Raw genomic sequence first — 24,053 nt, forward strand, 5'->3', positions numbered from 1 at the left:
TCTGCACACTCTGCTCCAAACTCAGAATCTTGCAGCATGGCTAATCTACTAATTTCACCAGTTACATCTCTCAGCAAACCTGTGATAGATGTTATTTTGGAGGCTAGAAGGCCTAGTACTAGAAAATGTTATGCCGATAAATGGAAAAGATTCTGTGCCTGGAACCTGCAATATTTAACTGAGATGCTTCACAAGGGCCTATCTTTCTCTTCCATAAAAATCCATGCCTCTGCCATTTCACCTCATTACAATACAGAGCCCTCCCCTCTTTTCCCATCCCCTGCTAAAGCAGTATCTCGGAGGGGCCAAAAATTTAAGACCTCCCAGGAGAGCACCAACTCCTGCATGGAACCTTAATTTTGTGTTGGAAAAGCTCACCCTACCTCCTTTTGAGCCAGCTGCTACTGCAGACATAAAATTTCTCTCTTGGAAGACGGCTTTTCTTTTAACAGTCACTTCAGCTAGAAGGATTTCAGAACTACAGGCTCTCATGGCAGTGGAGCCTTTTATTATCTTTTACCCAGACAGGGTGGCGCTCAGAACCAATCCACCCTTTATGCGTAAAGTGGTATCTAGTGTGGCTCTTAATCAGACCATTAATCTGCCAACTTTTTTCCCAAATCCACAGAACAAGGCTGAGCGGATTCTGCATACATTTGATGTAAACAGACAACTAAGATTCTACGTAAACAGGACAAAATCTCTAAGAAAATCTGAGCAATTACTGGTGGCATTTGCTGCAAGGGCAGAGGGAAAGGCTATTTCAAAGCAGACTATTTCAAAATGGATAAGCCATTGCATTCGATGTTCTTCATCTCACATTGCTGCAGTCCTTACATTTGGGTAGTCCGCTGTCCTCGGTCGGCCCGAATATCAAAGTATAAGGCTGACGTCGGTCAAGGCGCATTTGACTGTCATCAGGACGTCAGGGTACAAATGCGCATGACCGACGTCATATCCTCAGTCTTTTTTGCCGCATGGTCCGATGCAGAAGCAGCATTGCAAGTGCCGGTTGGCGTTCTGAGATTTTTCGATTTCGAAGTTTCAGACCGAGTTCAAAGTTGGCTAAGTACCCCGTTGGGGAATATTTTAGTTTTTCTTGCCTCAGTGATTTACCGGATGTCAGAAAAAGTCAATAATTGCATTTCTTGTGGGAAACAGATACCGCATAGAGATTATCATACTTTGTGTATTCCTTGCTTAGGGCCTGAGCACGACGTTGTTGGCTGTCGCTCTTGTGCTAGATTTAATAAACGCACTATAAAGAGAAGGTTGGATTGTGCAAGGTTAGTCTTTGGGAAGCGGTGCAATTATAAAATGCCGTCGGATGCTCCGACGCCCGCTTCTTCGAAGAAGCGCAAGGACAAGGCAGTTAAGCCTAGGTGAGGGGGCTTCTCAGGTTACTATACTCCCCTCCCTTCCTAGGGTGGCTAGGCCCTCTCCTTCTGTTTCAAAGGCTTCTCCCAGGGGCAGGCCAGGTTTGGCTTCAGTTGGTGTTACCCCTAGCTCTTCAGGTACTGTGCCCAAGAAGCATATGCTTAAAATGGCAGAAGATTTGATTACTTTGATTAGGGGTTCTATGCCCCCTCCTGATAAGAGACCTAGGGTGGAGCCTGAGCTGGGGGGTTTTGAGCAGGCTTCAGATGTTTCAGAGTCTTCGGCTGAAGACTTGCAGGAGTACTCTCCTTATTCTGATTCTGATGTGGATGATTCTACTCCTTCTGCTTCTCCTCCGGAGGATTTTTCATTTTCAGAAACTCTTCATTCCATGAGGGAGCATTTTAAGTGGGAAGGTCAGGACTTCTCTGATTCCAGGAAAAGGCTTAGGGAATTTTTGTTTTTACCCCAGCATAGGCCTTTGGCTATACCTCCTGTTTTGGATGTAGTGGAAGATGTTTTTTCAGAGGCTTCTCTTAATCCTGATTCTTTGCCTCCTGCTCCTGTTAAGCCGGATAGGTATTACAGGGTGCCTGAAGCTCATAAGTATCTTTTTAAGAGTCCTAGGGCAGACCCAGAAACTGTTAGCCAGGGGCCTAAAGGTGTTAAGGCTTCTGTTAAGAATCCGGTTCCTGCAGACAAGGAGGCTAGGGCCTTGGATAGATGGGGAAAGAAAGTTTATACTTCTTCCACTCTTGCTATGAGGGCTTTGAATTGCCAATTTCACATGTTGAAATACCAAAACTATCTCCTTTCACAATTGAAGTCTAAGGTTGATGCTCTGGCTGTAGGTATTGATTGTAAAGAGTTGCAAGATTTAGTACATGTTTCTGAACAGGTGGGTAAGCATTCTTTGCAGTGTGGTTTTGATGCTGTACAGGCCTAGTCTAGGGTGGCTGCCACTGGGTCAGTTCTTCGCAGGCACGCCTGGCTGAGGGATCAGAATTTGTCTAAACATGTTAAAACAAGGATTTTAGATGCTCCTTTACAATCTGACGTGTTGTTTGGTCCGCCTGTTGAGACAGTTTTAAAGAAAATGGAAGACAAGGCTAAGTCTATGCAGACTGTTAAAGATTTTTTGCAGGTCCAGCCTCCAAAGTTTAGTAGAAATTGGCCTACTAAGGGGTGGACGTATCCTTCTTATGATTCCCAGTCTAGGGGTAGATCTAGACGTGGTAGGGGCAGAGCTCAGGGCTCTTTCAGGCCTAGAACAGGGAGTTCTCCTGCACAGTCTTTGGGTGAGGGCAGGGGTCAGTCCTTTCGTAAGCAGACCCAATGACCTACCTTTTCAGCTGCCAGAGCCTTCTCGTCTGGCAGCACCTTTGGGAGGAAGGTTGGCACTATTCAAAGAAAATTGGAGTTTAATTACCCAAGACAGATGGGTATTGGATATCATACACCACGGCTACAGGTTTTATTTCCATACCTTGCCTCCTTTCAAAGGCATGCCAGACGTTCCTCCTCAACAAAGAATAGAGGCTCACAAGCAGGTTTCTCTGTTGCTCCAAATAGGGGCCATACAGCCGGTCCCTATGCCAGAAGTGGGCCTAGGATTTTATTCTCGCCTGTTCCTAGTACCAAAGAAGGGGAACACGTGGAGACCAATTTTGGATTTATCTATCCTCAACACTTATCTGGGCGTTCCCAAGTTCAAAATGTTGACGTTGCAGCAGCTTTTACCTCTGCTGGGCAAAGATCATTGGATGGTAACTTTGGATCTCAAGGAGGCTTACCTTCATGTTCCTATCAGACTAAGTTGCAGGAAGTATCTGCGTTTTGTGCTGGGACTTCTCACTATCAGTTCTCTGCATTGCCCTTTGGCTTATCTACTGCCCAGAGTGTTCACGAAAGTTCTGGCTCCAGTGATAGCTTTCTTCAGGCTAAAAGGAATACAGATCTATCCTTATTTGGACGACTGCCTGATTCTGGCTCAAGGAAGGAAGAGCTTCTTCATCATTTGGAATATGTGATAGCAGTGCTAAGATGCCTAGGGTATTCTGTGAATGAAATAAAGTCCAGTCTAGTACCCTCTCAGGACATGTGCTTTCTGGGTGTGAGACTGAATACAGCATCCCAGATGGCCTTTTAACCCCGGGCAAACAAAAGAGTCTATCCCTTTACTTCCATCAACTATCTCATCAGTCCGGGCTGACTGCAAGGACAGTCCTTCAAGCCTTAGGGTTCATGGCATCTTGTATTCTGGTGCTTCCCAATGCCAAACTGCATATGAGGAAGCTACAATGGTATCTCAAAATGTATGGACACAGCACTGCCAGGATCTGGACACTGTCATTCAAATAATACCTTGCATTCAAAAGGAATTTTTGTGGTGGGCTCAGGAATGTCACCTAAACAAGGGACTCTCTGTGACCCGGCCAGAGGCGAGTCAGATTTTAACGACAGATGCCTCAGACAAAGCTTGGGGAGCTCATCTAAATGGAAAGTGGATACAAAACAAGTGGCCTGTCAGACTACAACATCTCCATATCAACATGAAGGAGATGTTAGCAGTCCAGTTTGCATTAATAGCTTTCAAGGAATTACTTCTTCCAGGGCAGGTGTTGATTCTAACAGACAACACAACTGTCATGTGGTACATCAACAAGCAAGGGGAACATTCTTATCCTCTATGCAGGCAAGCAATGATTTTGTGGGAGACTGCTCTCAGTTTACAGCTCACTCTTCAGGCAAGGTTTCTGCCAGGAGCACAGAACTCCTTAGCAGATGTGTTGAGCAGGCGAATTATGGATCCCCACGAGTGGAAATTGGATCCTCATGTATTTCAGAAATTGACAGTGTCATGGGGAACTCCAGACATAGATCTGTTCGCTTCTCCACTAAACCATCAGCTGCCAAAGTTTTGCACAAAAAGGTTTCATCCCACAGCTTGGAAAGTGGATGCTCTTTCTTTCAATTGGAGCAATCTTCATGTGTATGCCTTTCCTCCTCTGCCTCTCCTCCCAAAGGTACTTCTAAAGGTCAGACAGGACAAGCCAAGGATGATTTTAATAGCTCCAGATTGGCCTCGACAGCACTGGTACCCATTATTGAGAAGTCTGGCGGAAGCCTCCATGGCCTTTGCCTTGATTCCACACCTGTTGTCACAGGAGGACAGCCATTTGCTGAATGTCAAACTTCACTCTCTTCGCCTAACAGCCTGGCATATTCTGTTTTGAACCATAGAGGGTCTCAACTTCCACAACAAGTTTTGAATGTGATTTTGGAAGCTAGAAGGCCTAGTACAAGGAAAGTGTACGCAGATAAATGGAAGAGATTTTTATTTTGGAGTGCAGCCAAAGATTTTGATGTTTCTGAGCCTAATTTGAGTGTGGCTCTTCAATATCTTACTGAGTTATTGGACAAAGGTTTGTCTTTCTCTTCTATTAAGGTTCATGCTGCAGCAATTTCGCTCACTATGATTGTGACCCACCATTGTTTTCTCATCCTTTGTTCAAGCAATTTCTTAGAGGGGCAAAGAATATAAGACCCCCACGAAGAGCTCCTACTCCTGCTTGGGATCTCAATTTTGTGTTGGAGAAACTCACTCTACAACCTTTTGAGCCTGCAGCTACTTCTGAGTTGAAATATTTATCATGGAAGACTGCTTTTTGTTGGCAATTACCTCTGCAAGAAGGGTTTCTGAATTGCAGGCCCTTATGGCGGTTGAGCCTTTCTTGATTTTCCATAAGGATAGGGTATCATTACGTACTAATCCTTCCTTTATGCCTAAGGTGGTTTCTAGTGTGGCTTTAAACCAAACTATTCATTTGCCTACTTTTTATGCAAATCCCCAAAATAAAGGGAAAAGATTTTGCACACTTTAGATGTACACAGGCAGTTGTGTTATTATTTGGACAGAACTAAAGGGTTCAGGCAGTCTCAGCAGTTGTTTGTTTCTTTTGCTTTGAGTTCTCAGGGCAAGCCTGTGTCAAAACAAACTATTTCTAAGTGGATTGGGTTTTGCATTGCTTTCTGTTATTCCCATCATGGCAAGGAAGTTCCAGCTGGGATTAGGCCTCATTCCACTAGGGCTACTGCCACTTCAACAGCTTTTTTGAGGGGAGTGGCAACCAAGGATATTTTGGAGGCAGCTACTTGGAGTTCAGTGCATACTTTCTCTAGGCATTATCACCTGCCACTTTACTCTAAATCCAGGGCTGGATGTCCTTCATGGATGCATCTGCAGTCATAACAACTGGGTTGTCCTGTCGACTGCTGTTTTGCAGGGCATTTTGGCAGCTCCTGCTCCCTTGTAGCTAGCCATCCTCCCTTACCTCTGCTTTGGGATTCTACCCAAGTGTAAGGACTGCAGCAATGTGAGATGAAGAACATAGTACAGTTTTGTACCTACCATAAATGTAGATGTTCGAAGATCCACATTGCTGCAGTCCAATTTACCATCCCTCCTTCCCCTCTGCAGTTAGAGGTGGTTGTGTGGGTTGGGTTGTACATATTGTGTATATTGTATATATTGTACATATAGTTAGTGCAAGGGTGGTTGGTTGGTTGTTTGCTGCCTTTTGGTTTTGACCTTTATTTTTAGGGTCTTCTGACATCTGGGGCAAGAAAAGACTGAGGATATGACGTCGGTCATGCGCATTTGTACCCTGACGTCCTGATGTCAGTCATATGCGCCTTGACCGACGTCAGCCTTATACTTTGATATTCGGGCCGACCGAGGACAGCGGACTACCCAAGTGTAAGGACTGCAGCAATGTGGATCTTCGAACATCTACATTTATGGTAGGTACAAAACTGTACTTTTCTGCTACATGCACCATGGTAAACCTGTTCCCAGGGGAATTGGATCCCATTCCACCAGGGCTGCATCTACTTCTGCAGCCTTTCTCAGAGGGGTTCCTACCAGAGACATTCTAAAAGTGGTTACCTGGAGTTCAGTTCATACGTTCACCAAACATTACCATTTACCTCTCTTCTCTAAATACAGAGCAGGTTTTGCCACTGCTGTCCTGCAGGGCCTTATAACTGCTCCTAGTGCTCCATCCTCCCAACCATAGCTTTGGGATTCTACCCAAATGTAATGACTGCAACAGTGAAACACGAAGAACATAGTACAGTTGTGTACACTTACCATAAATGTAGATGTTAGAGTGTATTCACTGTTGCAGTCCGGGTTACCCACCCGCCAGCCCCCTGTTTTTTTCTTTTACTATACCTCTTCTTTCTTTTACTATGCTCAAAAGCCTTTTTGGTGTATTTGCTTTTATTTGGAGGTATATTTGTTGTGTTCCAAATAACATGCATATATATTTACATATATTTATATTTTGCTCCCCATTTGGGGGGGCACCTGACATCTGGGGCAAGAAAAACTGATGAAAATGGTGTCGGCTGCATGTTTTATACCCCTGACGACCTGACGTCATGGAAGAAGGGACAGCAACCAATGCAGGACCCAAGACTTTGTTAATCAGGTCTACTGAGGGCAACCTGCCAGCAGATTACCCTGAATGTAATGACTGCAACAGTGAATACACTCGAACATCTACATTTATGGTAAGTGTACACAACTGTACTTTCCTGCACCACAAAAAGTAAAAGGATTTTACTCCAGAAACTTTCTGGTGTCCAGAAAGGAACTATTGTGGCAACCAGTGTTAGATTTGTCTTATCTAAATACCTTCTGAAAGTATCAAGGTTCAGAATGCTCAACCTGCAGATGGTCCTACCCCTTCTTCTGGACCAATGTTTCATGGTGACTTTAGATCCGAAAGGTGCTTATCATAACATTCTAGTAGCTTCCATCTTCAGTAAATATATGAAATTTGCTGTGTCTGGCTCACATTATCAGTTTTTCTGCTTACATTATCAGTTTTCCTGCATTACCTTTTGGGCTATATACGCACCTTGAGTATTCAAAAAATGCCTGGCTTTGCTCGTTGCTTACTGGAAAACTCAAGGCATCCACTTTTTCCCTTATTTAGATGACCTGCTGATTTGTGCAAGTCTGTTTCCAGGTGTTTTGAATCATTATTCAATGTCTCAACCATTGTAGCTCACCTGGGCTTTAAGTAGAACCTGCAAAAGTCCTGTCTCACACCATCACAATGAATTGTTTTCCTGGAGTGTTTGATAAACATAGAAAAATGGCCTTTCTACCAGAAGAAAATGTCCTGTCTCATCAGAACATGTTTAGGGATTTCTCACCTCATGGCCTCAGTGATTCTCATGACACCACTGGCCAGACTCCATATGAGAAAAATTCAATGATAGGTAAAAAAAAAAAAAAAAAATTGTTGGTCCCACCACCCGCCCTCCTTAGAATTCCAGATACCAGTGCTGGAATTTGTGAAATGAAAGTTACAGTGGTAGAGGGATCAGATGTCTCTCAATCCAGGTCCACTTTAATCCCTCAGACCCCAGTTTAGTCATTCCAGGCGGACTTGTCAGATTTTGCATGGGAGGCAGTGTCTAGGGGAGTTAGGTGCAATGCGAAGGGGTCATTTGTACTCTGCAAAGTACATAAACATTAAAGAAGTGTTAACAGTGACTTAGGCCTTAAAAGGCATTCATCATATTGATCACTGCTGCAGTAGCCTTAGCTACGTGGATTATACCCTGCCAAAAATATAACAGCTGACCGGCTTCCAAAGTTTCAGAGCATCTCCCACTTGCCCAAACTGTCAGGCGTCTTAAACTGAGGTAACTAAAAGACAAGTTTGGGTGCAAAGCCATTCAGAGCTTTACTGCCACCTAAGTGTACTCTCCTCTGAGGCTTTTGAGGATTAACAGTCAGCTTGTGCTTTCCTTTACTGGACAGATAAGTTCCTTTGGAGATTCCTTTCCTCTGCAGGAAAGTTATTTTAAAGCTAGGAGCTTGGTATTTTAACAGACTGTATCAAGACTGTAACTTACTTGTAAAGAGAGAGCTCATTTTTTCTGTCAGGTTAAAAGTGGTGTAAATAACTGAAAGCATTTTTTCTGTGGAGAAATTGTATTTTACTTTTGTGGGGCTGGCATAGTATTTTACAGTGCTTTTTACTGTGTTTTACTGTCAAAAATAACTTTTGCAGACTGGTACTGTTTGTTTAGAAGTAATTGCTGATCTTCCCCAGGAAAGAGGTACCATTTTCGGAATGACCATGGACCACACCACCAGTCCCATTGTCGGTCCTTCTTCCAGCCCCAAAAATGAAAAATTAAGCAAGTAAGCCTTTGCCACTACTGCAGGCTAATAATTTGCCTCAGCCACAAGTGGGTGACTCTGCTGTGGCCATTTGTTGTACCTCAGGCCACTCATCTTTTACCTCAAATCCCTCTGGTCTAGCACTTAAAACAACTATGGATGGGGGAGTAGCCATGTCCTTTGTGGCTGTTGGCGTCCCCTTAATGGGCAAGGGAGAGCAACTCTTGTCTGTCCTGGGAGAGGGAGTAGGGAAGTTTGTTGTGTTAGAACACTCTGCCCTTCCCTGGGGAAGCTGCTGCTTCCATTAGTAATCTGGTTGATCCCATTTTTCCTGTCAAAAAGAAACAGAAAGCCCAGCATGTATCTACTCTTCGTCCATTTGCTTTGGTTAGGAGTAGTAAGTGGGTTGAGCTTATTTACAGTTTCAATTTAGGCTATAAGTAGATGTCCTTCCATGTCACTGTTACAGTATTCTTCACCTAAGGGATTTCCGGCCAAGGGCAGCCCAGTGTCCAACTAGTATACCAAAAGTCTTTAACTCGTATAGGGGTCGTACATCACACATATGCTTCCCGTGCAGGACACAAAAACTCAGAACTTCTTTGCTGCCAGTCTGAACGCCATTATCAAATGTCAGTCTGAATACCCTTCTGCTTTGCTAGTTACCAAACCTTTTTTCAGGTAAGTGCCCTGCTGAGATTTCTTCTCTTCTTTTTCTTGTTTGTTATTGTATTCATCCAGAAAGGGAAAATGTCAGTGTGTGTGTGACATATTCCCCGTAAAGATTGTCATGACCACCGTCTTTTCTGTGTAGGTGCTTCCCACGGTCATACACCGCATTCTGTCTGCCAAGCATTTGTGCCTAAAACCCTATGTAGTTGCCTGTCCTCTTTGTCCATATACCTGGAGAACCAGCGTCTTTAAGTTGTTGACTTATGGATGTGGCAGAATCCTCCCATCCTAAGGGCCAGCTGTCTGCTAAGAAAATGGCCAAGAAAGTAATTTCTGATCCGGCTGTGTCTGGCCTCCCCAGACATCTCTGTAAAGGCTGGTGAAAGCCCTGAAGACCATCCAGGGCTTGCTTTTGGATTCCTTTGCTACAAACCTGTCAGAGGGCAGCATGGCTCTGGAATTTCACACGTCCTTGGAGGTTTTTCAAACATCTGCAGTGGTGGTGCTGCGGTAGTGTTGGTGCCTCACAGTTAGACGTTGCACGTTCGATTCTCAGTTAGAGCGTCTTCTGTGTGTCGACCTGCGTGAATGGGCATGCCTTCGTTGAAGGTTGTGCATTAGGCCCGGCAAGCCAGCATGTAAAAATCTACTGCCAAGCATTAGCGGACCGGAGTTCCGCTGTGGCGACCCCTAACTGGGAAAAGCCGAAAAGACAGCTTGTACCTGACATTGAGGAGGACTTCGGTTGATAATAATCCTTGTCTGAAGCTTAAGATTCAGTGGTGAATTCATCAACTCTCTCTCAAACCGGTGGCTCCATTTTCAAGCTCCAGTTGCTACTCGGGAGCTTTTTTTTACAAATGCATCAGATGGGGGATGGGGGTGCCTGTTGTGGTCCCTTAAAGGTCTAGGGTATCTAGCTTCCTCATCAGAGGGCAGACTATATCAACATAAGAAATAAGGGCTCTGCTTCTAACTCTACAAGCTACAGTGATGTGGTATGTCAACAAGAGGGGTAGGGGTCATACCTTTGTATACTAGTTCATCAAGCAAAGCATGACATCTGGTTTACATTCCTTCAGAGCACAGTCTAGTGGCAGACTCTCGCTGAGCAGGTCTAGAACATGGGCTCCCAATTGAATGCTTCACGGAGACATGTTTCTGGACATAGTCCATTGGTGGGGTATTCCTCAGGTAGATTTTTTTGCCTCCCCCTCTGTACAGACAAATTCCTTCATTCTATTAAAGGGTACCATGTCCTTTGTCTTAGAAAGAGGATGCCCTGACTTTTCATTGGAAGGGAATGTTTCGCTGTGCCTTCCACATCTTCCTCTTTTGCCACATGTTCTGCGCAAGATCAGGCAGGACTCTCCCAAAATCTTGCTGGTAACTCCCCTTTTGGCCCAGACAGCATTTGTTCCTTCTTCATTATCACTTGGCCAGGGGCCGTCACCACAAATTTCCTAAGTAGGTTGATCTCACACAAGGTAAGGGATGTGTTAGTGAGCATAATAGAGATAACACAACTGGAACTGAGATCTTTAGATAAGGGTAGGAGCGAACTACATAGGAAAAATGGTAATTGTGGGAACAATACATACAGGGGAGGAATGAGGGTTAAAAGAAGGCAGGACTTAAATGAGCTGTTTAATGTTTGACTAAAAATGATTGGGTAGATTATAAGTGATGTATAATGTTTACACCTGGGAGTGTGTCAGTATGCTTTGTGATGTAAAATGCTTGCAAATAGGATTGTGTCAGTGCTGTTCATTTTCATTTATATAAATGTATGATTATGTCATAAGTGGTGGTTTAATAAAGGTGTTTCTTGTTTAAAAAAAGGGGTCGAGAATTGAATAATTTATATAATGTCGCTTAGGTTATATGATGTATAGCAATGTATGTGAAGCATAATGTTTGTTAATGTTAATTTAATACAATTTGATTACTTTTGTATAAATTTAAATTTGCTTATGTCACAAGCGATAATTCAATAAAGGTGTTTGAGTTCTCTTATCCATCCTTTCCTGTCTACTCTTCAGATATCAGTGTGGGTGATTAGGTTTTTGATTCCTTTTAGGCATCTGTTTTCTGAGGACATGCTACAGGTTCTGCAGAAAGCTGGGTAACCCTTTTCCAGAAAATCATACATGTCTAAATGGAAAAGATTTCCTGCCTGGTGCCTCTCTACCTCTCAGGATCTCCTGTCTGTGGGGGATGTTCATCGTGTTTCACTGTTGCAGTCATTACACTTGGTTTATCCTGCTGGCAGGCTACTCCCAGTTGGCCTGAACTCCAAAGTCCTGGTCTGGCGTCAGTTGCTGTCACCTCTTCCCTGACATCAGTGCGCCAGGGGTATATAAGATGCAGCCGACGCCATTTTCTTCAGTCTTTCTTGCCGTGCAGTGCCCGAAGCAAAAGCAGTTCGCAAGTGCCGGTTGGCCAACTCCTGAGATTTCCGAAATTGAATTTCAGATCCGAAGTCTTCAGTAAAGCTAAGTACCCCGTTGGGGAAACTTTTCTTGCTCCAGACCGATGTTAGTAAAAGTTAACAACTGTATTTCTTGTGGGAAGCAAGTACCTCACAAGGATTTTCATTCTTACTGTATTCTTTGCCTAGGCCCTGACCATGAAGTTGCTAGTTGTCGGTTTTGTGCTGGATTCAACCAACGCACTATTAAGCGTCTGTTCGATTTTGCTTTACATTACTTTGGCTGAAGGTTTAACTATATAATGCCGTCAGAACAACCGATGACCGGAGTCCATAAAAAGTGCAAGGACAAAGAAAAACACAGGCATCCGAGGTCCAAAACCGATGACGAAGCCTCTTCTAGGCCAGTCGCCGGTTTTCAGTGAGGCTCTTTCACAGCCCCTGACACCCGCTACCTCAGAGCCACAGGCCGCCTCCGACTCCCACGTGGAGACAGCTAGGCCTCTGGAAATTCAAGGTATTGAGCCTACGGAAACAATTCCCTCAGATGGGTTCGGAGCCGCTGAGCAGGTATCTGCTTCTGAGGGTGTTTTCAGACCTACACAGCTTACTATCAAGACCACTTCAGCAGCCAAGGCAAAGTCTAAAACACCTTTAAAGACAAAGAAACAAATACAGCATTCTCCTGGACAGTCATCCATGTCAAAGAAACAGATGCTCAGAATGGCCGAGGACCTAATTACTTTGATCAGGGGTTCCCATCCCCCTTCTGATAAAAGGCCTAGGCAAGACACTGACTATGACTCCTCTGACCAGGTTTCTATTTCTTCTGATTCCTCTTCAGAACAGGGATATTCTCTTCCTCCCTATGAGGACTCTGATGCTGAAGAATCTATCCATTCAGCATCTCCTCCTGATGACTACTCTTTTGGGGAAACCCTGCACACCATGAGGGAGCATTTCCACTGGGAGAGCCAGGATTATTCAGAATCCAAGAAAAGGCTCAGAGACTTTCTTTTACTGCCTCAGCACAGGCCTTTTGCTATTCCCCCTGTACTAGATATTGTTGATGTATTTTTTGAATCCAATTTGACTCCTGATTCTTTACCCCCTGCTCCAGTCAAGCCAGATAGGTACTACAGGATTCCAGATTCTCCGAAATTTCTTTATAAAAACCCTGTTGCTGATCCAGAAACTATTTCTCAAGGTCCCAAAGGGGTCAAGGCTTCAACTGCAAAAAACCCTGTTCCCTCTGATAGGGATTCTAGAGCACTGGACAGATGGGGGAAAAAGTTTACACCTCTCTACTTTAGCTGTAAGGGCTTTAAACTGCCAGTTTCACATGCTTAAATATCAACAATACCTAATGCCTTTGCTAAAACAGAAATCCTTACGGGCCCTGAATGTCTTGAGAACAAGGAAATGCAGGATTTATTGCATGCAGCTGAACAAGTGGGAAAGCATACTTTGCAATGTGGTTTTGATTCATTAGAGGCATCTTGCAGAGCCGTAGTTACAGGTTCTGTCATTCGAAGGCAAGCTTGGTTAAAAGAACAGAGTTTACCTGATCATGTTAAAGCAAAATTATTGGATGCTCCATTACAGCATGATACTTTGTTTGGTGTTAAAGCAGAAGAGGTGTTAAAGAAAATGGTGGATAAAGCAAAATCAATACAGACAGTAAAGGATTTCTTACAGGTTCAGCCACCTAGATTTAGCAAGAACTGGCCTTCTAAAAATTGGTCCTTTCCAGTATCAGACAGGCCACAAAGAGGCAGATACAGACACCCAAGAGGCAGATCTCAGCCCCAAGGCTCATACAGACCTAAACAATGGGGTTCTTCAGCCCCCAAAGGCGGAGAAGACAAATTACAACCTTATAGGAAACAGTCCCAATGACTTCTCTACAAGTGCCAAGCACTTACCTTTTGGCATTTGGGGGAAAATTAGCACTTTTCTCACAAAATTGGCACATGATCACCCAGGACAAATGGGTACTGAATATTGTTTCTCAGGGTTACAGGTTCCACTTTCACACCCGACCAAGGTCAAAAGGTATGCCAGACCTGCCATACAATCAGTGGGCAGAGGCACAAAAACAAATTTCTGCTCTCATGGACATGAGGGCTATTCAAAAAGTACCACAGCAAGAGCAGGGGCAAGGATTTTACTCAAGACTTTTCCTGGTACCCAGAAAGGACAGAGCCTGGACACCAATACTGGACCTGTCTATTCTAAATACTTTCCTGGACGTTCCAAAATTCAAAATGTTGACACTACAGCAACTTCTACCCATGCTGGTCAAGAAAGCTTGGCTAGTTATTTTGGACCTCAAAGAGGCATACCTGCATGTCCCAGTCAGACAATCTTGCAGAAGATACCTCAGATTCATAGCTGGCTCAATACATTACCAATTCTCTGCACTGCCCTTTGGCTTATCTACTGTGCCCGGGGTCTTCACAAAATGCCTGGCACCAGTAATTGCATTTTGCAGACAAAAAGGAATTCAAATATATCCCTACTTGGACGACTGCCTTATTCAAGCAGAGAGCAAGGACATTCTACTAAAGCATCTGGCATTTGTAAAAAGATTACTAATTTGCCTAGGGTACACAGTAAACGAAAAGAAATCAAAACTAGTGCCCTCACAAGAGATAATATTCCTGGGTACAAGCTTAAAAACAACTGCCCAGATGGCTTATCTCATGACAGACAAGCAAAGGCAATGGACTCATTACTTTCAAATGATGGCAGCAAAGACCCTGCTACCTGCAAGAAAAATTCTGCAGGCTTTGGGCTTCATGACTTCCTGCATCCTGCTAATTCCGTATGCAAGACTGCATGTGAGGAAGCTACAATGGTATCTAAAAAGTGTTTGGACTCAACACTGCCACAGCCTGGAAACAATAATACCTCTTATTCCCTGCCTGCAACAGGAGTTTCGATGGTGGGCACTGGCCTGTTACCACAACAAGGGACAGCCTTACTTTACCCACAGCCAGGCAGAAAATAACAACAGATGCATCGGATTATGCCTGGGGGGCACACATGGCAGGAAAATGTATTCAGGGCACATGACCCCGCACACCAAATGCATCTTCATATCAATCAAAAAGAGATGCTAGCTGTACAGAATGCCCTGACAGACTTCAAGGATCTACTTCATCCAGGACAACTATTGCTAAAGACGGACAATACTACAGTTATGTGGTACATAAGCAAGGGGGCACACATTCCTAGCCCCTCTGCAGGCAAGCCATGACTTTGTGGAACACAGCACTGGCCTATCAAGTACATCTGCAGGCACAATTCCTGCCAAGAAAGAAAAATACTCTAGCAGACGAACTAAGCAGAAACCTCATGGACCCTCATGAGTGGAAACTAGATCCACACGTCTTCAGCATGATAACAAGGAAATGGGGATGCCCAGGCATAGATCTTTTTGCCTCCCCTCAAAACTGCCAACTACAGAGATTCTGCACAAGGACTTATCACTCACAAGCATGGAAAGTGGATGCTCTATCATTCAGTTGAAAAACCCTAACAGTTTATGCCTTTCCACCACTGCCTCTCCTCCCCAAGGTACTCCTAAAAGTCAGACAAGAGAAGCCAAAAATGATTCTGATTGCCCCAGACTGGCCACGCCAGCACTGGTACCCAATCCTAAAGAGCTTGTCTCAAGGCCCAGCCTGGACCTTGCCTCATATTCCTCATCTTCTGACTCAACAAAACAATCAGATCCTGCACAGCCAACTCAGAACCTTAAATCTGGCTGCATGGCAAGTAATATAGCCACTCAGAACACACCTCTCTCTAAAGCTGTTATGAATGTCATTTTATCCTTCTCATCAATTAATATCCATACCTCTGCCATTTCAGCTCATTACAATACGGAACCTCCTATTTTCTCACATCCACTGCTAAGACAGTACCTCAGAGGGGAAAAAACATAAGACCCCCAAGGAGAGCACCGATACCTATATGGGACCTCAACTTTGTCTTGGAAAAGCTCACACTGCCTCCTTTCGAGCCAGCCAATACAGCTGAGATAAAATTCTTATCATGGAAAACTGCTCTGCTCCTAGCAATAACTTCAGCATGAAGAGTCTCAGAGTTACAGGCATTAATGGCAGTGGAACCTTTTATCATTTTTCATCCAGACAGGGTTTCTCTAAGGACAAACCCAACATTTATGTCAAAGGTCGTATCCAGTGTGGCTCTTAACCAAACCATTAATTTGCCGACATTTTATCCAAATCCCCAGAATAAAGGGAAGAGACTTCTACACTCTTTGGACATACACAGGCAGCTACGCTTCTACTCGGACAAAACAAAAGCTTTCAGAAAAACTGAGCAACTGTTTGTAGCATATGCTGCAGGATTACAAGGAAAGGCTATTTCAAAGCAGATTATTTCAAAATGGATAGGACACTGCATTCGTTTCTGCTATGCTCAGCATGGCAAATCAGTGCCTAAGAATATTAGGCCACATTCTACTAGGGTAGCAGCCACTTCAGCAGCCTTTCTCAGAGGAGTACCAACCAAGGAAATTTTGGAGGCTGCAACTTGGAGTTCAGTGCACACTTTTACCAAGCATTATCACTTACCGCTGCATTATCACTTACCGCTTTACTCTAAATCCAGAGCAGGCTTTGCCACTGCAGTTCTGCAGGGCCTCATAGCCACTCCTAATCCTATTTAGACACAGCCGCCCTACCTCAACTTTGGGAGTCAACCCAAGTGTAATGACTGCAACAGTGAAACACTATGAACATAGTACAGTTGTGTACCTACCATAAATGTAGATGTTCGAGTGTATTCACTGTTGCAGTCCAGGTTACCCACCCTCCATCCCCCTTTCTTTGCTGGGACTTATCTATACTTCTCTATCCTATACAACCTATGTGGTGTATTTGCTTGTAGATGAAGGTATTGTTTATTTTAGTCTATGTTTTTATAAGCAATATGCATTGCCTACCTTCTTGGGGGCACCTGACATCTGGGGCAAGAAAAACTGAAGCAAATGGTGTCTGCTGCATCTTATATACCCCTGGCGCACTGAAGTCAGGGAAGAGGCGACAGCAACCGACGCCAGACCAGGACTTTGGAATTCAGGCCGACTGTGGGTAGCCTGCCAGCAGGATAACCCAAGTGTAATGACCGCAACAGTGAATACACTCAAACATCTACATTTATGGTAGGTACACAACTGTACTTTCCTCTAGTTCTTTCTTATTTGTGTGATCTCCATGCTAGGTTAGCATATTCTTCAGTTAAAGCTCACCTATTGTCTAGTCTGCCCTTGAATCCTCTTTTAGCCTCTTAGTTTGAGATCAAGCCATTTCTTAAATGTGTCCTTCATGCTAGGCCTCCCAGAAAGCCTATTACGCCTTCTTGGGACATCAATTTTGTACATGAAAAATTGACTCTGGCTCCTCCTGAACTTGCTTGCTTAGCTTCCTTGCAATGTTGTACTTGGAAGACTGTTTTGTTGGCTCTTCCTTCAGCCAAGAGAGTGTCTGAACCTTAGGCTATTATAGATATTATTCCTTTTTTAGTTGTTCACAGAGACATGGTGTCTCTCTGAACTAATCCTTCTTTTATGCCCACATTGATTAATGAGTTGTCCTTTAATCAGCCTATTCACCTTCCTTCCTTTTTTCCTTCTCAACAGTCTCCCAGTGTGAGATTGTTCTTCACATCTTAGATCTGCATAGATGGATTAGGTGTTATTTGGATAAAACAAAGGCAGTTTTCACGTGTGAGCAACTTTTGTTTTTCTTCCCATGACTTTGGTTTTGACCGTTTCCAATCAAACCATCTCATCCTAGAATTCTAGGATTATTTCTTTTTGTTATTCTTTTCATAGCAGATGTCTTTCTTCATCTGTAAAGGCACATTCTACTAGGGCGGTTGCCATATCTGGTACTTTTTTCAAGGGTTTGGGCACCAGGTCCAAGCCTCAAGGCTGTTACGTGATCCTCTATTCATGCTTTCACTAAATATTATAAACTGGATGTTATTTCCAGGACCAGGGCAGGTTTTGCCAGGAATATTCTGCATGGGTTTGTAGAGGGCTCTTCTGTACCTTCCTCCTCCCAGCCTTCTTCTTGGCTTTTATACTGTCCCTTCTGTAAAGAATACTGCAACAGTGATATGGAAGTACATAGTATAGTTATGTAAAATTTTAGCATAACAGTAGATATCCTTCTCTTCACTGTTGCAGTATTTGGTCCCTTTTTTCTAGCTCTTGCCCCTATGTTTTTGCTGTCCTGTTGGCTGAGGAGCCCTTGCTTCCTTTTCCTTGTGGATGCATATGAAGTTCTTCATGTTTCACTGTTGCAGTCATCAACTGTGGGGTTATCACTGCTGTGGTAGTCCTCGGCCAGCCCGAATACCAGAGACAATGTTTTTCTGCGTCAGTTGCTGTCGTTTGTAGATTGAGTTTAGGTCATCACTGCTATAAAGCAAGGCAGCTGACGCCATTACATCAGTCTTTCTTGCCTTGGAGCCCATAGCAAGTGTGCCGGTCGGTCGCTACCAGAGCTTGGATCACTGCTGAAAACGTCTAAATACCCCATTGGGGATCCTTTTTTCTTGCACTAACCTTTGTCCAAAAAAGTTAACAATTGTCTTGCCTGTGGAAAGCAGATCCCACACTGAGACTTCCATTTGTACTGCGTCACTTGTTTAGGCCCAGACCATGACATCCCCCGTTGCTGGTTCTGTGCCCTCTTTAACGCGAGAACCATTCGTCATAGAGCTCTTTTTGTAGATGGGTATTTTCATCCTCCATCTTCACAAATGGCATCCATCAGCCTCAGGATCTGAAGAAGGTTTTTTTACCGAAAGCCCTTATCCACCCTGAATCTCGTTTTACACTTCTTGGATTTTTATCTGTTTTTTTTTTTTTTTTTTTTTTTACGAATTTGGCTTTTAACATGATGTGTTTGTCTCATGACAACCTTGGTGGTATGTCTCATCTTTTTTCCTGCATTTCTCTACTTGTTGAGACCACCTTTGGTAACATAGTGTTTTTGTTTCTACGTACTTTGTTTTTGAGCTCATGGCTAACAATAATGTGGAATCTTTTAATGTTGAGTCAAGTATGAAGGATACTTTGGCAGCCGACAAATCTGGTCAGGACAGTTACTGATTTAGCAGCAGGTTTGTCAAATCCGCTGCTTTCGCTGAACTTGGACTTGGAACAAGTGTATACACCACATTTATCCACCAACACTGCTGACTTTGATCATGTTTTTCATGAAGTTAAAAATGCAGCATATCCCAGGGACAGCAGAGAACCAAACAGTGGACCACTTCTGCCCCTAAGGAAGGGAGTTCTAAGCCATCCCTCTATATCAAAAACTCTCAATGACTCCCAATCACCCCCCTGCCCCCATTTCACCCACCAAAAGCTAGGAGGAAGGCTGTCTCTCTGCAAAGAAAATTGTCTGTCTGCAACAAAGGACCAATGAGTCTTTAAAGATAATTTTTCAGGGATACAAATTCACTTTCAACGAACTACCAATTCCCAGAGGGTACCCAAACTTGCCTCCAAATCAGTGGGCAGAGGGATTAAAACAAGCCCAAACTCTCATAACCTGGAGGCAGTAGAACCTGTTCCTGCAGATCAAACAAGCAAAGGTTTTTATTCCAGGCTATTCCTTGTTCCCAAAAAGGAGAGCAGTTGGTGCCCCATCTTGGATCTGTCCATTCTGAACACCTCCCTGGTGGTCCCCAAATTCAAGAATGCTAACCTTGCAGCAGCTGCTGCCTATGCTGACAGAAGATGCCTGGTTAGTGACTCTAGACCTAAAAGATGCCTGCCTCCACATCCCCATAAGGGAATCTTGCAGGAAATTCCTGCACTTCAGAGCAGGCTCACAACACTTCAGTTCTCTGTGCTTCCCTTTGGCTTATCTACTGCTCCCAGGGTATTCACCAAATGTTTGGCCCCGGCCATAGTATTTTGCAGGCAGAGAAATATACAGATTTACTCTTATCTGGATGACTGCTTCATTCAGGCAAAGTGCAAAGAAAAGCTGGTCAAGGACCTCCGCTTTGTCAAAACACTCCTAACTTCCTTGGGGTTCACCATCAACGAGACAAAATAAAAGCAAACACCCTCCAGGAGAATCATTTTTGTGGGGGCACTGCTGGACACAGCTTCCCAAATGGCCTTTCTCTCCCTAGAAAAGCAGAAATTCCTGCCTCTCTACTTTACCCAGCTGGCATCCAAATGTTAACCTCACAGCAAGGAAGTTCCTGCAAGCTTTGGGGTACATCTTGCATCCTTCTAATTCCTCTGGCCAGGCTTCACATGAGGAAGCTTCAGTGGTATCTAAAGAACCTTTGGTGTCAACACTCACAGCCTCTAGAGACCTCTCTCCCTCTGATCCCCTGTATAAGGGCTGAGTTGCTCTGGTGGGCAGGGGCCTGTGCCAACAACAAGAGTCTCCCCTTCATCCTTCACCCTACCAGGCAGACCATCACCACCGACACCTCAGACATTGCTTGGGGCGCTCACCTAGCAGGCAGGTACACCCAGGGTCTTTGGGATGCCCAGCACCTTCCCTTACATGTCAACCAGAAGGAAGTGATGGCAGTACAAAAAGCTCTGACATCCTTCCAACCCCATCTCAAGCCAGGGGTTCTCCTCATCAAAACAAATGCCACAGTAATGTGGTACATCAACAAACAAGTAGGGACCCAAACTTACCCTCTGTGCAGGCTAGCCATGAACCTCTGGCTGACTTCCTCCTTCATGGGATTACACCGAATAATCCAGTACTTACCAGGGATCAACAACACCCTGGCAGACCACTTAAACAGAAACTTACTAGACACTCACGAATGGCAGCTCCACAAAAAGATCTTTTTCCAAGTCACTCAGGAGTGGGGAAATCTGGAGATGAATCTCTTTGCTTCGCACCTCAACCACCAGCTAAAGAAATTCTGTACCAGGGAGTATCATCACCTAGCATGGAAGGTGGATACCTTGACCTTCCCCTGGAAATTCCCTCTTCATGTACGCATTGCCCCCTCTGCCTCTTATTCCCAAGGTACTGATCAAGATAAGGGAGGTGGGACCAAAGGCCATCCTTATTGCTCCAGATTGGCTCAGACAACATTGGTACTCCTTGCTGCACAGCCTGCTGTCACAGCTTCACAGGCAGCTTCCCCTGATCCCAAACCGCTTTACTCAAGGGGGGGGGGGATGCTGCACCCAGACTTGCAGACTCTCAAACTGTCAGTATGGCTAATACTCCAAAGGCAAGCAATGGGCACCTGCTAAGCAAACGGGTCCTAGACATTATCACAGAGGCCAGAAGGCCCAGCACCAGAAAATATTACACAGGCAAATGGAAAAGATTCTGCTCCTGGAGCCAGTCCAGAGGGGGTCAGTTCCTCACAACCTTCTGTCCCTCTTATCCTGAACTATCTAGCGGAGTTACTCAATAGTGGCCTCTCCTTATCTTCTCTTGAAATCCACACCTCAGCCATTTCATCTCATTACAATACAGACCAGCCCCTGTTCTCACATTCTTTGATTAAACAATTCCTCAGAGGGGCTTCTAATATCAGACCTTCCAGAAGGCCGGGAAACTATTACTTTATCGAAAAGCCATAATATCGAACGGCTTTTCATCGAACCGGAAAAGTTGAAAGCTGAAAATAGCATAAATGCGAATGAGCGAATTCTTTCCCTGGGAAAGAAACCGCTTGGCCATCCTTGTGAGTTTGCCCTTTTCCCCACTGTAGCACAATCTCAGAGTTGGTATATTTAGTTGGGGGGGGTGTGGGGGGCTAAGCCCCCTGACTTTTTATGTTTAGATTAGTGTGTAGTTGGTGGTAGAGCTAATGATTTCTTTCCCAGGGAAAGAATTCGCTCATTTGCGTTTTCACTATTTTCAGCTTTCGAATTTTCCGGTTCGATGAAAAGCAGTTTGATATTACGGCTTCTCGATAAGGTAATATAGACCCCAGAAGGCCACCCATGTCAGCCTGGGACCTGAATCATGTTTTTGAAAAACTAACCTTACCACCCTTCATACCTGCTGCTTCAGCAGAACTGAAATACCTCTCCTGGAAGACTGCTTTTTTACTAGCCGTCACCTCAGCCAGAAGGTTTTCAGAACTTCAGGCACTAATGGCCTTGATCATTTTCCATGCAGACAGGGTCTCCCTTAGGACTAACCCCTCCTTTATGCCCAAGGTGGTATCTAATGTGACTCTCAACCAGGCCATTTGTCTACCCCTTCTTCCCTAACCCTCAATACAAGGGGGAAAGAATTCTGCCCTCACTAGACATGCACAGACAGCTCAGATACTACCTGGACCATACTGAACTCTTCAGGAAAATGGACTAACTTCTTGTCAGCTTTGGCCCCAGGGGCAGAGGGAGAAGCCCATTTCAAGCAAACCATTTCCAAATGGATATCACATTGTATCCATTTCTGCTACAGATTACATGGGAAACCACCCCCTAAGTCAATTCGTACCCATTCCATTAGGTTAGCCACAGCATTCCTCAGAGGAGTTCCCACTAGGGACATCTTGGAAGCTGCCACATGGACCTCTGTCCATACCTTTACAATGCATTACCACCATCCTCTTTTCTCTAAGACTAGGGCAGGGTTTGCTTACCCATGCCTAGGTCTCTAACTAATCCTTCTGCCCCTCTCCTCAGGTTTGGGAATCTTCCCACAGATGATGATTGCAGCAGTGAAACATAAAGAACATAGTACAGTTGTGTACACTTACCATAAATGTAGATGATCGAGCGTATTCACTGTTACATTCATGGTTTCCCTCCCGCCTTCCCCCTTATATCCTCTTTCCTTGGGGAGACATAAGCTTCTTAGGGTGGTTTTTAACCACCAGGACCACTTTGCCATATTTACTTGGGCTTGTGACTGGTTAGGGCAAGAAAAACTGATGTAATGGTGTCAGCTGCTTTGCTTTATAGCACTGACGACCTGATGTCAGTCTACAAGCGACAGCAGCTGACACAGAAAAACATTATCTCAGGTATTCAGGCCGGCCAAGAGCTACCACAGCAGGGATAACCCACAGGTGATGACTGCAACAGTGATTACACTTGAACTTCTACATTTATGGTAAGTGTACACCAACTGTACTTTATCTTTTGTCCTTGAGGATATTCTGTTCTTCCTGGGGCAGTTCATTTCTGAGTATTTGCATCCATACATCAAGTTTATACCCTACGTCTTACTCTGAGAACATACTGACTTTCCTTTCATCAGGGTGAAACTACTGTATTTTTATATAATTGTGCTCATCTGAATATGTGTGAGTAAATAATGAAGATGCAGATGCATCAATGGAGGAGTTTTAGACAAAAGTGCTTTAAATTTTTCCATACAGGTTTCTATTTTTAAAGATCTAAGCCTTTAGGTTACAGGGAACACAGAACTGTTTCTTTACCTGTTTGCAGTCATAAGTAGCATACAAAATCTAGAAAAACATCCTTTGCTTTTCTTTATCTGTCTTATTTTCACCATCTCTTTTTACCTTTCTTAGCTGTGCTACAGTGTTCCTTCTTTTTCTGTCCTTGATGCTGGCTTTAGGTTTGTAAATATTTCTGCTGTCTGTTTTCTATGATCCGTCAAAAAACGCGGTTGTGGGATGCAGTATTAATATTCCTTCAGTTTAGTTCCCAGTACTTTATCTTCATTGGTTTATTTTGAATTCCTTTTTCTTTTCTTTCTTTCTTTTTTTTTTTTTTATAAAGGATTTCCAGTTTTTCTTTCCCTGGTTTGTTTCTTGCTGTAGGAAGAATGGAAAGTGTAGTGCATGGAGCTTAGTTTGTATTTGTTACACGCTTCTTTAGCACGACACCCAGCCATAACAGTGTTTTCAAAGATGTGTAACAAATGTTGAACACCCTCCAGCACTGTTACAGTCTGCTATAAGAGAAGGGATGTTAGTCTGTTCTCAGCTGTCCCCCGAATATTTTTTCTCCTATGTCCACCTAAGCTTACAAACATCAGTTTGAAAATAAGTTATTTAAATTAGGGCAGTATTTTAAAAATTGAGTTTTTTCCGTACTTGCTGTCTGTGTGAAACTACTCGCTAAGTGCTGTAATGGCTTTCAAAACTGGTAAAACACTTCAGCTTTTCTAGCAAATAGTACATGGAGTAGTTAAACCTCCATGCACTGCAAAGAGTTATGATCAGGTTTCACTGATTGTAACCGTGGATGCCAAGATTCCCCTGGAGACCAAATTTCTTGGCATCCATGTCTTGAATGTGTACATAATAACGTGGTTACATCAGAGATGCTATCATAACCTTCTATGTAGAGAGAAAGTATAATCATCCCATGTAAGACTTGCCTTC

General features: G+C 44.0%; 1 protein-coding gene across 1 annotated transcript in view; it reads left to right on the top strand.

Annotated features, from left to right (window-relative positions):
• Positions 1–24,053, top strand: part of CHMP5 (charged multivesicular body protein 5) — a 319,359-nt gene that overhangs the window by 162,960 nt on the left and 132,346 nt on the right. The gene's annotated exons all lie outside the window — the stretch shown is intronic.

Source organism: Protopterus annectens, chromosome 3.part0 (assembly GCF_019279795.1).
Source record: "Protopterus annectens isolate FY-2018-M chromosome 3.part0, PAN1.0, whole genome shotgun sequence".
NCBI classification, from domain to species: domain Eukaryota; kingdom Metazoa; phylum Chordata; order Ceratodontiformes; family Protopteridae; genus Protopterus; species Protopterus annectens.